Source organism: Vulpes vulpes, chromosome 2, assembly GCF_048418805.1.
Source record: "Vulpes vulpes isolate BD-2025 chromosome 2, VulVul3, whole genome shotgun sequence".
NCBI lineage: Eukaryota > Metazoa > Chordata > Mammalia > Carnivora > Canidae > Vulpes > Vulpes vulpes.
The window spans coordinates 84,388,895-84,406,994 of NC_132781.1; the positions used below are offsets into that span (position 1 = coordinate 84,388,895).

At 37.7% G+C, this 18,100-nt stretch overlaps 1 pseudogene; it reads left to right on the plus strand.

Annotated features, from left to right (window-relative positions):
* The first annotated feature begins 341 nt into the window (after window positions 1-341).
* On the plus strand, window positions 342-7,654 carry LOC112909891 (small nuclear ribonucleoprotein Sm D2 pseudogene; annotated as a pseudogene).
* Window positions 7,655-18,100: the final 10,446 nt, after the last annotated feature.

Genomic DNA, 18,100 nt, shown 5'->3' on the forward strand with positions numbered 1-18,100 from the left:
AAGCACAAAGGATTTTTTAGGGCAATGAGAATACTCTGTATGATGCCATGATGATGGATACACGTCATTGTAAAGCCTTGTAAAGCCTTAGGATAGTGAACCCTAGTCTCAAGTGTGGACTTTAGGTGAGGATGATGTGTCATTGTAGGCTCATCAAACGTAACAGATGTGCCACTCTTGGGGGATATTGGTGACAGGGAGGATATGTGTGTGTCAGGGAAGACAGTATATGGGAAACCCCTGTACCTTTCCTCTTGGCCTTGCTATACATTTAAAACTGCTCTAAAAATAGTGTTTAGAACAAGGCGGGAAGATGGTACTGACATGCAGCCCCTTCCACCATGTGCCTCGTCAACAAGCCCAAGAGTGAGATGACCGTAGAGGAGCTGCACAAGTGGGAGGAGGAAGGGTTTAACCGGGGTCCACTCTCTGTGCTCACACAGTCAGTCAAGAACAACCCCCACGTGCTCATCAACTGCCTCAGCAACAAGAAGCTTCCCGGATGCCGGAAGGCCTCTGACAGGCACGGCAACAAGATGTCAGAAAATATGAAGGAGATGTGGGCCAAGGTCACCAAGAGTAGCAAGGGCAGGAAGAAGTCCAAGCCAGTCGGCCAGGACCCCCACATCTCCGGGACGTTCCTGTGGGGACCGGGTCATCAAGGTCCTGCGCAACCCGCTCATCACTGCAGGTAGGTGCCCCCTCCCCACCATCAGGATTCTTCCCCTCAGCCTGCGGAGAGTTGCCCTTTGTGATGGGAATAATAAAGTCCTGTGTTTCTTTTAAAAAATTAAAAAATTAAAAATTAAAAATATAGTTTGCATAAATAAAAAATAACATGGAAAAATGTAATTTTTAATCATGAGTTTCATCATTTAATATTCACTTTCTCCTTCTGTGATTCTGTTTTGGTGTAAATATTCTCTCTCTGGCTTTCTTCTTTTGTCCTTGTCTCTGTATGGGCTACTAAGACAAAACACATAGATGAGTCGCTGATAAACAACAGAAACCTATTTCCCTCAGTTCCGGAGGCTGGAAAGTCTACATTTAAGGCAGAGGCAGATCTGGTGTTTAGTAAAAGCCAGCTTCCTGGTTCTGAATGGCTGCCTTCTTATTGTGTCCTCACTTGATGGAAGGGGTGAGGACGACCTGTGGGGTTAATTTTAGAGGGTCCCTCATCCCATTCATGAGAGCTCTACCTTCGTGACCTAATGACCTCTGAAAAGGCTCACCTGGAAATATCATCACACTGGGGATTAGGTTTCTAGGTATGAATTTTAGGGGAACATGAACCTTCAGTGTGTAGCATGTGTCCTGTTTTATTTGTCCTCTGAACCAATGTGTTTCAAAAGGCAACTTTACCATATCGGACATTAGTTTAGCTTTGGGAAATCCAAGATACAGTCATTGAGCATGTACTAAGTATCTAACTAGCACTCCTCTGGGCATCATTCTGGTGGTAAAGAGACTAACAAAACAGTCAAAGTTTTCTGTATTTTTTATTTATATCTGGGATGGCTCTCAGAGTTTTACATGTAGTATGTAAGTCATTCCTCCCAACATACCACCACAAGTTAAATATTATGATTATGCCTGTCTTAGAGATCAGACTCAGAAGGTTAATTAATTTGCTTGAACTAATATAGTAAAAGTGGAGCTGGATTCAACAGGCTCTTAGAGTCTAAGTAGGGTCCCATAAATTATAAATATGAAATGTTTCCTCAAAGACTATTCTAAGGACTTATGAGAACTACAAATTCTATTGTAAGAGAGCTTTTGTAAAGACAATAGGACTTCACTCAGGCCTGGAAGCATAAGTAGATTTGGCAAGTTATAGCAAAGGATGAGAATTTTGTAGTCCAGACATCATGAGCAACGTGATAGAAGTGGGAATGGTCAAAGAAGGGTTTTGCAGCTGACACAGATTGGCCTCCCAAGGCAAGTTTCAAATATTGTCAGAGAGTAGTCACTTGGTGGGTTTAATTGATCGGCACCCATTTCCTCTTCTACAGATAAGAACACACCGATTTTTATCCAGGCGTCCACACTTCCTTGCTCAAGTTACACGTTGCATAATTTGATTTCACTATTCGAGCAAGGCGCAAGGAATGTGATTAAGACTAAGTTAATATTGTCCAAATTGCTTTATTAAGTGATGGGCATCTGACTTCTTCCAGTCCTATCATGATTCTCTCGATCATAGTCATTCACACACATATGTAAGTAATGAGGTTCAAGAGCTCTCATGAGGCCATGAGTGGAGCACTCTGCCAAGGATGGAGCCAACACTGAAGAAGGAGAACTGTGAGATGGACCACAGCTAATGAGGTCCTGGACCTGCTGAGTCTTTGTACCAGCCCAGTTGAGAAACTATACTTTTGTCGCAAAGAATACATTCTTTTTGTTTTTAAATACAGTTTGATTAGTTTTTTTTTCATCACAAAGAAAGCATACAGATAATGACATATGAAGAAGATAATGGGAAAAGCATAAATTAAAAACAAAAACATTTTGCATCCAGTTACGGCTCCCCTACTTTCTAGATGAGTGACATTTTCAAGATCTTTAGCTTCTCCTTGAGTCCCAGTAGACTCGTTACAAAGCAGAAATAACCTAATTACGAAGCATTTAGTACAGAGGGAATTGACAGAATGGGATTAGATGGGATAAGAATTAATATGTTCCTGAGCAATTTAAATGTGATAAAAGGGATCTCTGGGTGGTGCAGCGGTTTGGCGCCTGCCTTTGGCCCAGGGCGTGATCCTGGAGACCCGGGATCGAATCCCACGTCGGGTTCCCGGTGCATGGAGCCTGCTTCTCCCTCTGCTTATGTCTCTGCCTCTCTCTCTCTTTCTGTATGACTATCATAAATAAATTTAAAAAAAATTTTTTTAAAATGTGATAAAAGTGTGTTACAGTGGCCTTAAAAGAGCTGACTCAAAGGGATGGCATGACTAGAGGGGTTAGTGCATTTATATGAATACTGTTTCACTTAAAGAACTCCAGTGAAACAAACTAGAAAACCCTAACAGTAATTAAGCATGGAGATTAGGGTCTGAGTTAGGATGTTAAGTGCAGGAATGGGAATGAAAAGACTTGCTGGAGGAATATTTCAAAGACCAGAAAAAAAAATTGATCCTGTCTAGTTCAACAGAATAAAAAAATATATTGGCTTAGTTCTACTGAAGACTGACATTCTAAATGGATGTTTTATAAGAAAATAATAACAGTTTGGTTTATGGTTCATCAAGAAATTAATACGTGAGTTACACTTGGTTTTGGAGTTTTGTAAATCTGTGCTTTTCCACGTGGTTTGTAGTTCACCATTCAGTTAAAGACCTTGCTAAAACACATGATTCCTTGCTGCACAGCCGAGAGCTACAGAATAGAATAATATATTACAGTGAAATATTAGATTTGTATTTGGTAGAACAGTGCAGAGGAATGTAGAGTAGTTGAGATCAGGTTGAGAGTAAAATAAATCAGACAGCATGAATTTGAAAGAAACACTAACCTAAAAATAGTCATAGGTTTGGCCATGTTTATATGCTGGGAGGGAAAAAAAAAAAAAAAGTAACACTTCAGACTGCTAAATTTCTCTCCAGCCAGGAATTATGTTTAAAAAGATAAAGAAAATGGAAGAGTTGGAAATGCTAAATAGACATAGAATCCAACCCCGGTTTCTTGGAAATGATGAGTAGAGGGGAAGACTGAAGCATCTAGAATAATAACTTTACTGCAATATTGATTTGGTTATTTTCAGTAGGTTCTTGTCCAACTTTCCATTTCTCCAAAAATAGCTCGAATTTTGAGGTAGATTGTGGATGAAACACCGAGAGCACTCACTTCAGAGAAATAGAGATTTCTGCCTCTGATGTTCCTGCTCTGATTGCAAGCTGCTTAGTTTATATGTGGCTTTATTCCCTTTACAAACAAGGAAAAAAAAAAAGATAATACTCCTGAGATGATTTACAGGTTTGTTTTTTAACAGCAACTAATAAAACATAGGCTGTAAAGCATTTGGAAGATATAAAATCGGGAGCTAATGCATAATCATCCGTGCTAAGATACCAGGCTGCAAAGGACAACTCCGGTGTTCCAGGTGTTCACAGCTGAAAATGGCTAATGACACCAGAGTAGCTATAATTCATGGAAAAGACAAAGATCTACGTTCTCCAAGCCAGAGAAGGACACAGTAAACATTGTAGGACTTTATTCATTATTAAAATATGCAAAAATGAAATAGCCGGAGCCTCGAGCTAAGAACCTATGACACTCTAAAATGGATTGCAAATTAGTTGCTTAGTTGATGCTAGACTATCAGAAGAATTAATCTATAATTTATGCTAAAGAATCAGTCATTTTAATTTTTCACCAGGATCTGTGTGAGCCAGATACATAAATGAAGAGGAAAAAAACGTAATTGTCAGTCCCAATACATTTTACTCCCTCCGTTCCTTTTGTTTTCAGCTTTTTACATTTGCTCCATCAATACAGTCTACAATGCCTCACAATGACCCGGTTCCTGAGCCAATTCTGATTAATGCAAGAAATACAGCGGTGCGACGATCTGGGGCCTATCCAACCACGTCAGGGCCTCCCTGTTCAGTCTCTGTGGTTGCCTTGTTTCGTATCTCACACCGTTCTTCTCCTGAGGGAGACTCCATGCTCGCAGTTCCTCTTTACTGATCATTTATTCCAGGTTAAAACTCGTGTTTGTCCTATAAGCGTTTTTAGCTTCAACTATTATAAAATATTTATCTGTTAATCATCTGCCTCAGTTCATGACACGTCATCACCACTGGTCCCTCCAAGGCTCCTCCTTCATTTACTTCATAGGTTTTTATTTTTTTTTTATTTTGTTTTTTTATTCACCATGTCCTTTCTCAACCTCTTTCCCAGCTATTAAGAGGAAGTGGCTGTGGCCACACAATGCAAGTAGGGAGAAGGAGAATGAACGACATGCAGAAGTCTCGCTGCTGTGTATTGTGATGACAGTGGATGGCAAACTTCAAATCTATCAGACAGGATTCTTAATGGTCCAGAAGCTTAAGGAATAAAGTTTGGGGTCACTGTGCCAGTCAAGAAACCATACTCGTCTGCGGTGCTTTCCAACATCAAAGGAAACGGGAAATTGGCAGCAGAAAATGGAAATGATCAATATCAGCCTTGACCACAGGTCACTTGCAGCAAGGAGGACGAGCGGTTGCAGCCGTTTCTTCCTTTTTGTGTATGTGTGTACGTGTACACACGTGTCTGTGAGGTGTGTGTCAATTTATGATTGTTTTTAGTTTTTCACTATCTTTCACTATTGTTCCTTCATTGTTAAGGTGAAGGTACGTTGATGGGTTCATAGTAATCAACCTTATATTTCAGTATTTAAGTGAGAAGATATCAAAGTCAGAAAATATCAAAGGGGAGTATGACTTAGAAGAATGAACATCACCTCAAGATGAATCAAGTAAGATTTTGTGTATCCTCTTTTGAGGGAGCAGGCTAGCGTGTTTGGGGTTTAATGTGGGACAGTTAGTTGCATTGTGGTAGTTAAAACCTATTGTGCTTATTTGGACATTAAATATGGCTCAAATGATGTGTAGGAACACCAAGAGGACAAGGCGTAGACCGTGGTGGACTCTTCTCTGTGGCTTGCTTAGGCTGGAAATTAAATTTTCAAAAATTCCCTTCCTCTAACAGATTCAGAGATGTGTGCTGACTTCCTATTTATCATCACTCCACGCCCACCCACCCTTCCTCATAGCTGCGGGCCTGCTGGGCAGCAGGGACCCACGGTAGGGACCGTATCCTTGGCTGTGGATCCCGCCAGTGGCTTACATACCATTCAAATTAGAATCATATAGTAGGTACCTATGTGAACCCATGAGTTTCATGAACCACAGACTCTTTTCTATTAAACAAATGAAACAGCAGACACACTTTAAATTCTACTATTTGAATAGTCTGATTTCTCATTAAGACTTTTCATAGAAAGCTTACGACTCTAGCCGACTGAGGGTCTAGTGCAATTTCTAGGCTGGGCCAACACCCTCTGAGGGTTTTGAACCTCTGGTTTGTTCAGCAACTCAGATCCTGGAAAATATTGTCTTATCTCAAATTCAATTCTCTTTCTCCTGACCTCTGACCCCGTTCCCTGTGCCTCATCCCACATCGGCGTGTGCGTGATGTGTGATCAGCGCTGCTGATCCTGGGGCTGTGCTGACATCAGAGCACGTTTTGTAGGACTTCTCTCTTTAGCCTGGCTTGTGGTTCTCACGTGGTCCAGGATCAGCAGCAACCAGCAACACCCGGGATTTTATTAGGATGAGAAGGAGCCGTGTCCCCGACCTGCTAAGTCAGAAACTTGGGGGATGGAGCCCAGCCACCTGCACTGCAACAGTCTCTTCAGGCGACCGGGATACAATTAAGTTGTAGAACCACCGAACCGGGGTTCGAACAGGGAATGTGCCGTTCCCTCTGTCTGTATGTTCAGGAGCCAGTCAGTCCTTCTACCTTGCTCCTCATCCCCGCGCTCTTGTTGGCCTGTGCCCCTGCGGGGTGCCCAGAGAGCAGTCACGGTACAAGTTATTCATCTACTTGTCTAATTAACATCCTTTCTATTAGGAAATAAATTAGAGAATTTTCTGCAGCCTATTTCATACCTCGAATAAATTCTGAGAGTAGCTCCTGTTTACATCCTTAATTATATTGTTGCCATGACAAAAGCTGTCCACTTGGTGTTTCACGTTATTCCCCGTAGTCTTTAGTATTTTGTTCTTTATAACTTGACTAAATACTTCACTGTTTCTCCTCTTAGAAACATTTTTCAGAGGCTTATGTAGACTTTTTGCTTCTCTGGATTGGTGCATTCCTTCAACTATCTGTTGGCAAGGATAATATGATAATCGGTCATCTGTGTATACAGTTATTTATTGTTCATATCCATATCCACAGATATTAAAGGTACGAGTACAAATAAAAATTTTGTCGTCTAGGGCTATTAGGTTCTTAAATTGCTCTTGTCATATGAATGTTTCTCACTTAAAATGTATTTTTTAAGGTAAGTAAGTACTGGGATGCCAGCACAATATTTGCCATGTAGTGATTAAACACACGGCCCTAACGTTTTCCTTGCATTTCTTAGAAGGAAATTTAACAGTGTTATGGAAGATGTATAACGATGCTTTTGCTGCTGCACAATGGGGGATCCATTTTAAGCCGAGACCAAGCAGAAAATGGCTCATTTCATCAAAGAGATTTAAAAGGCCTCCCCTATCACCCAGTAGCAGAAGCTGCTGATTAGGTAGGAAACACAGCTCCCCCTCCATGCACACACACTTCTCAGGTTAGAGAAAACAAGAACTTGGGTATCACGCAGCCACTTGCTTTCAAATGTAAAACACGTAGCATTTTTAAGCAGAAGATATGAAAAAGAAAAGAAGTCTTCCAGAACAATCGATTTATAAACATTCAGTTCTTACAGGACTCCAACGATGCTAAAAGACTTGCTGTGTTTAGTAATGAGGCCCCTGAAGCAAGAAGTGGATACCCCAGCACGGATGCCCGGGCCTGGAACAGAGCAGAGGATTTCCAAGAGGACCCTGGCTCTACCCGAAGACATCCAGCGCTGTGGCCGAGGGGCCTTTGCCAGTGCCCTTGAGAAGCCCATCTCTCCTATTTTACTTTATTTTATTTTTTGTTTTTTGTTGATTTTCTTTTTATATCTCTCCAATTTTAAACCAGGAAATCTGGCACAGCCTTTAATTTCTTATATATTATACGTAGAATCAAATCTAGTTAACTTTCTATTATCAGAAAATGTGAGTCACTCGGCCTGTTATCTTGTCATCCTTTAAAGCCCCATGGTAAGTAACTTCACCAAGTGTTATAAATAGTTAGGTGAAGAGAGAAGACTCTGTTTTGTTATTAGTAGTTTAATACTTGACCAGCACAAACTCTCAGGAATTCTGTTTCAGCAAGAATTTTATTTTCATTCAGGAAATACAGAGTGATCGTCTGCTTTCTTCTATGCCCTGAGTTAGCCCAGGAGGTATGCTTGGGAACTGATGCAGCCAGCCCTTGCCCTCAGGTATTTACCACTCTAGTGGAGGAAATAGTAAAAAATACTATGGCTATCTAAAATATAAAATAATTAAAGTTATTAAGAAAAAAACATAAGAATCTGAGGTAGGTGGTTGTAACGATGGAAGAGCGGTCTGAGTGTGATAGGCTAAGAATGGAAAGAATTTTTGTAAAGAAAAAAAGTTGAGCAAAATCTGAAACAGATTAAGGGTTTAGTTACATAGAGGTACAAGAAAGAAGGTCCTAAAATAAAATTATTTTTACAAACACATGTTAGGAAATAAATGTTTGAGATGTTAGAGGATCAAAAAAAAAAAAAAAAAAAGAGAGAGAGAGAGAGAGAGAGATGTTAGAGGATCAGAATGATCCTAGAAGACCCTTGTGTATGGGTCATAAATAAAGGTTAAGTGGCAGAGGGGACCTTGAGTAGAGGAGAACTAGATCATACAGGTCCTTTGAGGTCAGGTGAAGGTTTGGATTTTATTTTAATACAAATAAGAACTCAGGAGTTTTAGACAAGGAAGTCATATGATTATGTACATCATCACCAGATAATTTGGAATCATATGTGGGGAGGAAAAAAAAAAGGAATGAATTTGGATTACGGATACCAGCTACGAGGTTGGAGCAATAGTAGTCAGACAAGTTTAGACTTTAAGTCGTATGTCTTTCATGCACAATATTTTTACATGTCAAAGACATCTCCATATAAAGAAAAATGGGTTTGGCAATTATGAAGAAAGCTACTCTAAACATCCATGTGCAGGTTTTGGTGTGGATCTACGTTTTCAATTTCTTTGGGTTATTACTAAGGAGTTCCTGAATCTTGTGATTAAAGGATGTTTACTCTTATAAGAATCCACTAACCTGTCTTCCAAAGTGGCAGAAGCACTTTGCATTCCCACCAGCAGTGAAGGAGAGTTACAGCACATCCTCGCCAGCATTGGGACCTGTCAACGTGCCAGATTTCGTCCAATCACATAGTTGGGTAGTGGTGCACTTTTCTTTTTTCTTTTTTTAGTGCCAATAGATTTATTTGATATAAAACTTCAATTTGTAGGGAAAAATAAAACAGTATCTGTGAAGTACAATAAGGCAAAGTACAGTAAAATGAGATAAGCCTGTGTTTTTTTTAATAATAAGTTTATTTTTTATTGGTGTTCAATTTGCCAACATTCAGAATAACACCCAGTGCTCATCCCGTCAAGTGCCCCCCCCGTGCCTGCCACCCAGTCACCCCCACCCCTGGCCCCCTCCCCTTCCACCACCCCTAGTTCGTTTCCCAGTTAGGAGTCTTTATGTTCTGTCTCCCTTTCTGATATTTCCTACCCATTTCTTCTCCCTTCCATTCTATTCCATTTCACTGTTATTTATATTCCCCAAATGAATGAGAACATATAATGTTTGTCCTTCTCTGATTGACTTATTTCACTCAGCATTATACCCTCCAGTTCCATCCACGTTGAAGCAAATGGTGGGTATTTGTCATTTCTAATGGCTGAGGAATATTCCATTGTATACATAAACCACACTTTTCTATCTCAGTTTGAAAATATCAGAGGGCACAGTGGAGGTGTTCCTGGGGAAGGAGAAAAGTGAAGTGACTGAGTCATTGGGGGACAGCCATAGGCATATACACGCATTTTCCCACCATGTCTCATGGTTCAGTTTGATCCATAAACAGAACCCAATGGATGACAAGTTAGTGAATTTCTTATATTATAATCAGTGTACTAGTTAAAATATGCATTCTAAAGTTTAGGATTCTTATTACTATAGGAAGAAAGGAAGGATGAATTTTGGGTGTGCCAGATGAGCCAATTGGAAGTCCCTGCCTTCAAAAGCACTTGTCTGCAAGATCCAGGAAATCAAAATAAAGTCAGCATATTAAATTTAAAGATTTTTTTTAGCCAAGAAAAATATGTGACCTCTCTCTAATAGAGACAGGAAATAATATTCTCCACAGATTCTCATAAAGAGGATGCCTGTGCAATGTAATAGAACTGTTCTTAATCATCACTACATTGATTTTACACAATAATCTTGTAACATCCTTCAATAAAAACTAATGAAATAATTCAGTAAGAAATAATGACTCTGTGGTTAAAACAATGAAGGAGATAAGGTTTTAAAATATTTTAAGTGAAGGAGTAAAAACGCATTATTGTTCCTGATACAGATAATAGAATTATCCTTGAGCACTTGTAATGATTATGTGTTTCAGTAATTTGACCATGAAAGTTTGCAAGACATGCTCTCTATTCCATTAGTTCACCTTGCAGTTTAGTGGCGCATATGCAGCTTCCCCTTGTTGAAGATTCCTTCAATCGCTTTAATTTTGTAAGACACGTATATATTTATTTTTATTACAGTTTTATTGTACCATAAAATTGCTTATTTTGTGATTATTAGTGTACTTTCATTGAATGAAATTTATTAAACAGTTAAACCATATTTATTGCTTTTCTTGATAAATAGTAATGTATTTAACAATCATTTTAATATGCATATTTCTGCTCTCCTTCTCCTAAACCAAATTTAATTTAGGATGTAAATGTGTCTTATGAATATTTTGTTTCCAGTTCCTATTTCAATAACTGGCATAGTATAAGCACTTGGTTGCTGTTGTTGATTTTGCAGACAATTACACAGTACTGTGGTTAAAGGATCTCTTATTTGTTTTAATTTAGATAATGCTAGTTGCAATAAAAAATCAACACTGGTTTTTCAGTGCTTTAACAAACTAGAAATCGATTTTTCTTTTATGTAAATATCCAACACTGATGTCCTGGTTGGTTGTGAGTTTTTTAAATCTATGTGGTGATTCAGGAACCCACATCATTTCCATCCTGCGGCCCCACCTTCGCTCAGCCTTTCTTAGCAGGGGAGGAGATTCTTCAGACTGTTAAGCCTGAATGCCGTAAAGCATCCATTTTATATAATGAGTTATTTTTTTCCCCTAGGCATCTAACACTAGGTAATAGTTATGTGGATCCTTGGGAGAATTGATATTAGTCAAAAAAAAATTGTTTTCTGTATTTGGTTGTATACGTAAGAGCCTTGGTTGAGAAAGATTCAGAATCCTCTGCATCTGGTCTGCAGAAGAGTAATTAGCATGATTTCATTCATATGTGGAATTTAAGAAACAAAACCACCAACAAGAAGAACCAGAATAGAGAGACAAACAAAGAAAAACAGACTCTTAACTATAAAGAATAAACTGGTTTGGGTGGAGGGATGGGTGAAATAGGTGAAAGGGATTAAGAACCGTGTTTTTATCATGATGAGCACTGAGTGATGCATAGAAGTGTTGAGTCACTATATTGCACACCTGACACTAATATAGCACTGTGTGTCAATTATACTGAAATTTATTTATTTTTATACTGAAATTTAAGAAATAAAAATAAATAGGAGGGGGGCCCACCCATTTCTTTCAAGGCTCAGACTATCAATGAAACATGATACTTAGACACATTTATGTTGGCAGTAACCTGGCACCTGGCCCCACATGAGTGCTGGAGAAAATGGAGTCCCTAGCTTGGCAGCCCCTTGTCCCATGGGATCCCCACACACACACGCTGAAAAAGAAGGAAGGAATTTGGGTGCAAAGCTCACTGCTTCTCGTTCATTATTTTGTGTACCATTTCAGAGTAAAAAACGATGCTAATATCTCTTATGTTTTGAGAATCTTCTTTGACTAAAGCCATCTACTGGCTATGACGTGTAGCTTCTCAGCACATTTTATGGAACAATTAATGTTCGAACCCAGATCTACCTGCTTATAAGTTTCATAGTTCTTTCTTTTTCCCACAGATCTGCTAACATAATTAAAAGTCAACAGAAAATTGAGAGAAGTATTTTAACTAACTTTCATTTTTTAATGAGTTTAGGGAAAAATTTTTTTTTAAAGATTTTATTTGTTTATTCATGAGAGGCACACAGAGAGAGGCAGAGACACAGGCAGAGGGAGAAGCAGGCTCCTTGTGGGGTTCCTGATGTGGGACTCGATCCTAAATCAGAGCCGAAGGCCAACATTCAACCACTGCACCACCCAGGCATCCCTAAAGGAGAATTCTAACATTCTATTTTATGCAAGGACAGTTTGGTGCAATTCATCATACACTAATATCTCTGGAAATGTAATTTAAGAAACAACAATCTAAAAGTTGATCAAGAGAGTCAGATGAGCTAAAGCTCTGGTTTATGCAAGAAACTTTCATAGTTGGTATTCTTTCATCCTTCCAACCCAAGAGCAGAGTGGTGCTTTAAAGTAAAGTCAAGTAATACCAAAGAATATAAAATAAAAATATAAAACCCCTTTCTGTTTCCCGCCACCTCTCCTTTCTTCTTTGTTGGTGGAGCCACAATTAAAGGAGTGTGTGTACACACGTGCTCACATGCGTGGGTGTAGACGCATGTATTGATTGTACATGTAACAAAAATGGAGTAATCTCATGCTTACTATTATAAAACTTATTTCACAAAATAGCATATCTGAAATGTTGCCATACCATGGTATATATAATTAGGTAACACATATAAAAAGAAATGTAATAATTTTATTATTGATTGACATTTAAGAAGTTTCTAATATCGTTGTTATGATGATGTGTGAATCTATATCTAACAATATATCTTTGGATGTTTCCATGCTGTGCATATAATTCTGCATCATGCATAGAGGAAGGTCTATGTAATGATTCCTTTTTTGATGATAAACTTAGATTGTTTCTATTTTTATGGAACAACAATGCTGTAATGGATATATTTGTAAGTATATTTGGTGAAATATGCATACATTTGTGTTTAATTGGTTACTAAAAATGGATTTTCTGAGTCAAGGCATGAATACTATTTAAACTTATCTATAGATTTGGTCACATAACTCTCTAAAAAATACTATATCAACCTCATTCCACCAACATTCATTCATTCCATTTCCACATTGCCTCCACTTTGAATATTTTTGGACTTCTTAATTTTCAATAATCCAGTTGGTAAAAAAAGTGGTTTAACTATCCATTCCATTACTTGTGAGGTTAAACACTTATGCTTTGGCTATTTAAAATCTCTCGACTTCATACTCTGACATTTTTGTTAGATTTCCATGTACTTATTTTTAGTATTCATATAAAGGCACAAATAAATAGTTGCCCTTTTCAATATGTTAACACTTTTCTCAGTTATTCACACATTTCTTAGCTTGGTTTCTTTTGTAAAATTTAGTTGTTTTGTGTCATATCTGTCAATATTTTCCCCTCATGTGTTCCGGATTCTGTTAAGTTTAGGAAAGCTTTCCACACTCCAAGATTACGAAAATGGTATTCCATATGTCTTCTAATACATTTCTGGTTTCAGATGTTTAAACTAGTTTCTTAACTTCTCTAAAAGTTAATTTCTCTCCAAGATGTAAAATAATGATCTATTTTCATTTTTATTCAAATGGCCATTGCTTATCTTAAATCCATTTCTTCCCTCCTGATTTAAAATACTATATTTTTAATTGTATTTTGTTCATGTATCTATTTCTATATATCTCTCTCACATTTCTCTGAGACATCTTACATTAGGTTGTTATTTGATAAGATGTGTCTCCCATTAGTGTTATTCTTTTTTAAAAAATGACTTAGATACTAACAATGAGACTGAAGAAAGAGAAGTTAAGTAGTCAATCCCATTTACAATTGCACCCAAAAGCATCAGATACCTAGGAATAAACCTAACCAAAGAGGTAAAGGATCTATATCCTAAAAACTACAGAACACTTCTGAAAGAAATTGAGGAAGACACAGAGAGATTGAAAAATATTCCATGCTCATGGATTGGAAGAATTAGGATTGTGAAAATGTCAATGCTACCGAGGGCAATTTACACATTCAGTGCAATTCCTTTCAAAATACCATGCTGGAACATGGTAGAGTTGGAACAAATTATCTTAAGATTTGTGTGGAATCAGAAAAGACCCCAAATAGCCAGGGGAATATTGAAAAAGAAAACCATAGCTGGGGGCATCACAATGCCGGATTTCAGGTTGTACTACAAAGCTGTGGTCATCAAGACAGTGTGGTACTGGCACAAAAACAGACACATAGATCAATGGAACAGAATAGAGAATCCAGAAATTGGCCCGCAACTTTATGGTCGACTAATATTTGACAAAGCAGGAAAGGCTATCCACTGGAAAAAGGAAAGTCTCTTCAGTAAATGGTGCTGGGAAAATTGGACAACCACATGCAGAAGAATGAAACTAGACCATTCTCTTACACCAGACACAAAGATACATTCAACATAGATGAAAGAGCTAAATGTGAGACAAGATTCCATCAAAATCCTAGAGGAGAACACAGGCAACACCCTTTTGAACTTGGCTACAGCAACTTCTTGCAAAATACATCTATGAAGGCAAGAGAAACAAAAGCAAACATGAACTATAGGGACTTCATCAAGATAAGAAGCTTCTGCACAGCAAAGGAATCGGTCAACAAACTACAAGACAACCTACAGAATGGGAGAAGATATTTGCAAATGACATATCAGATAAAGGTCTAGTTTCCGAGATATATAAAGAACTTATTAAACTCAACACCAAAGAAACAAACAATCTAATCATGAAATGGGCAAAAGACGTGAATAGAAATCTCACAGAGGAAGACACAGACATGGCCAACATGCACATGAGAAAATGCTCTGCATCACTTGCCATCAGGGAAATACAAATCAAAACCATAATGAGATCCCACCACACACCAGTGAGAATGGGGAAAATTCACAAGACAGGAGACAAGAAATGTTGGAGAGGATGCGGAGAAAGGGGAACCCTATGCACTCTTGTTGGGAATGTGACCTGGTGCAGCCACTCTGGAAAACTGTGTGGAGGTTCCTCAAAGAGTTACAAATAGACCTGCCCTAAGACCCAGCAATTGCACTGTTGGGGATTTACCCCAAAGATTCAGATGCAATGAAACACTGGGACACCTGCACCCCAATGTTTATAGCAGCAATGTCCACAGTAGCCAAACTGTGGAAGGAGCCTCAGTTTGTCTGTCGAAAGGTGATGGATAAAGAAGCTGTGGATGAGAGAATCCTAACTCTGGGAAAGGAACAAGGGGTAGTGGAAGGGGAGGTGGGTGGGGGATGGGCTGACTGGGTGACAAGCACTGAGGGGGGCACTGGACAGGATGAGCACTGGGTGTTATACTATATGTTGGCAAATCAAATTCCAATTATATATATATATACGTATATATATATAAAATATATATTATATATATAAAATAAAAATAAATAAATAAATAACAACTTAGACATATTCATCCACACATCCATTCACATACACTTACAATCAGTTTGGAAAGTGGGATTGTGGTTGTTATTGCAAAGAATTTTTAGACTATCTTGGTGAAAAGTAATTATGTGACTAACATGTTATAGATTTCTTTTTATTCCTGTTTATTTATATTTTCTTTTACAGCCTGTGGAAAAGTTGCATGGTTTTATTAATATGTGTTTCAAACTTTTCTTAATGTGTAAAAACATGTTATGATTTTCTACTGTATTTTCTCAGTGCATAATAATGGTATCTAAGAAAATAATTAATTTTGAACTGTTGATCACAAATCTACCTTGTGAGTACATGAATTTACATTGACTGAGCTCCTTTTATCTGCCATGGACCAAGTAATATGATTTTCTTCCTGCATTCTTTCATTTAATTCTTACCAAAAAAAATAGATAAATAAAAGGTAATGTTATTTCCCTGTTTGGGAGAATGGCAAACCCACGCTAACGTGATTATTGTGTGACAACTAGTAGTTGGAGGAGATACAAGTCAGATCCAAGTGCCTCTGTCTCCACGGTCAGAACTCTTAACACCGGGCTGTTGTCTGAGTGCTTGTGTTTTTTCACGTGAAATTCACGATTTGCTAGTAGACAATTATCTTTTGAAAATATTTGTGATTGGGGAGTTCTATGTAAGACTTTTTTTTCTGTTTTCTTATTGCATAAGCTGGAATTTATGGGCCTATTGTTACCAGAAGTTTTAACCAACTTTGCCAATATTCCAATATTTCAGAAAGGGCAGATCTGTTTGTGAACACACTCTTGAGTTCGTTACAAATAAGAAAGCACTTCAGAATCATTTCAAAATTTCAAGTGTTGTGAGGAAAAACGAACTTTATTAGCAATATCAGATTTCAAAGTTTGCAATTTAATTTTGAGGAAAAATTTTATCTCAAAGAACGAATTAACAACCCCATTGAAATCATATTTTTTTGGCTGGCTCTGCAGGCTTTGACCTACTCCACAGAAGTAGTACCTCTTCAGAATACTTTTGTGGTCTAGTGATTGTTTGCTAATTTGTATCTTTAAAGTAGTAGAGAAAGACTTACCTATCCTCTAAGCTGCCCCACCTTTTTTTTTCTAAAATCTATTTTGTATCTTTTAGGCTACCAGTAAAGGTCAATTTTTGGCTTTGCCTACTCTGAGAAGGCATTGCTAGGAAGAAACTAGCTATTGAATGATCACACTGCATCAAGAATATTGATAAGCATTTTCTCTTATTTTATCTCAGCTCTTCTCATTTAATTCTCACAAGAAACGTATGAGGCTGCTATTACTTTTCATATTTGTAGATATCAGACAATTATTTTTAGATCCCTCGGTGATTTATTTATGTTTGAAGATTTTATTTATTTGACACAGAGAGAGAGAGAGAGAACACAGAAGTAGGGGGAGAAGCAGGCTCCCTGCTTCTGACCTGGTACTTGAGGTGGGGCTTGATCCCAGGACCCTGGGATCATGACCTGAGCTGCAGATGGACTTTTAACAGACAATGCCACCCAGCTGCCCCTTCCTTGGTGATTTAATTCCTCCCCTTTAAACATCCCAGCTGCTACATATTTGCCTCTCTGTTCATTTATCAGTTAGCAAATGTGATTTCATGTATGTACAACTAAATGCATGAAAAATTAACTTATTTGTTTGCATGTATATTTATATAATGTTGCTGAGAGAGCTTAGCCTGTGGGTGAGATGAATTTTGTTTCACTTATTAACAGTATAGTTTACTTACCTAGTAAATTGGTGCACATCACCCTACTGCTCTGTGCCAGAGTTCCTTCAGTGGTAAAATGGAAGGAATAACATTTATACGATAGTGGTGTGGGAAAGATTAAGAGAACCTGTGATAAGTGCTGAGTTACAATATCTGGTACAGTCTATATTAATATAAACTACCGTTAATAACGCTCACAATGCATCTACTTGAAAAATGAATAGAAATAATTACTGGTGTCCTAGATTTCTTTTCTGAAATATGTCTCTGTTTAAAAACTGAAAAAAAAAAATCTTGAAGAAAACAGTATTTTGCTATGACTGTTTTGTTTTTTGTTTTTTTTTACCGGCTCAACATAAAATGATGGCAAAAATTATGATACATAAGAAGAAAGAGAATTTAAAATTGAGAGTTTTCCAAAATCAGAGTTGTGGAGTAAAGCAATGGTAAATTCTGGGACTTGGGTGGAGATTTTTCTTCAAGAGAATACTGAGGGGTTTTTAAGTTGTTGTTTTTTTTTCTGCCTAAATGTCTAATGCATTTAGTATTGCTTAGAAATATTCCAAGTCACAAAGCTGTCTAGCATAGCAAATGGAATTATACAAGTCGTTCTTTTTTTTGTTTGTTTAATGGCCCAGTGCTATTGAATGCATATATAATCAAAATTTCATTTAGTTTTAAATATTTGCCTCAAAAAAATCTCTTTGCCACAGCTCGTCAGTCGTTTGTACATTCTCTGTACACATATTTCATGTCATCTAACTATAAAATTAAGAGATACATTTTAATAAATTATTCAGATATAAATTGCTGCTGCATTTGAAGCATACAAATGTGATTGATCAGATGCTGCCAGAATGTTATATGGGGTATAAAAATTAAATAAATAGAATTTGTAATTGGTGAATCTCATAAAAATTAATTATCTAGATAAATTGAGTATATTAGATCCTTAAAAATTACCATCTG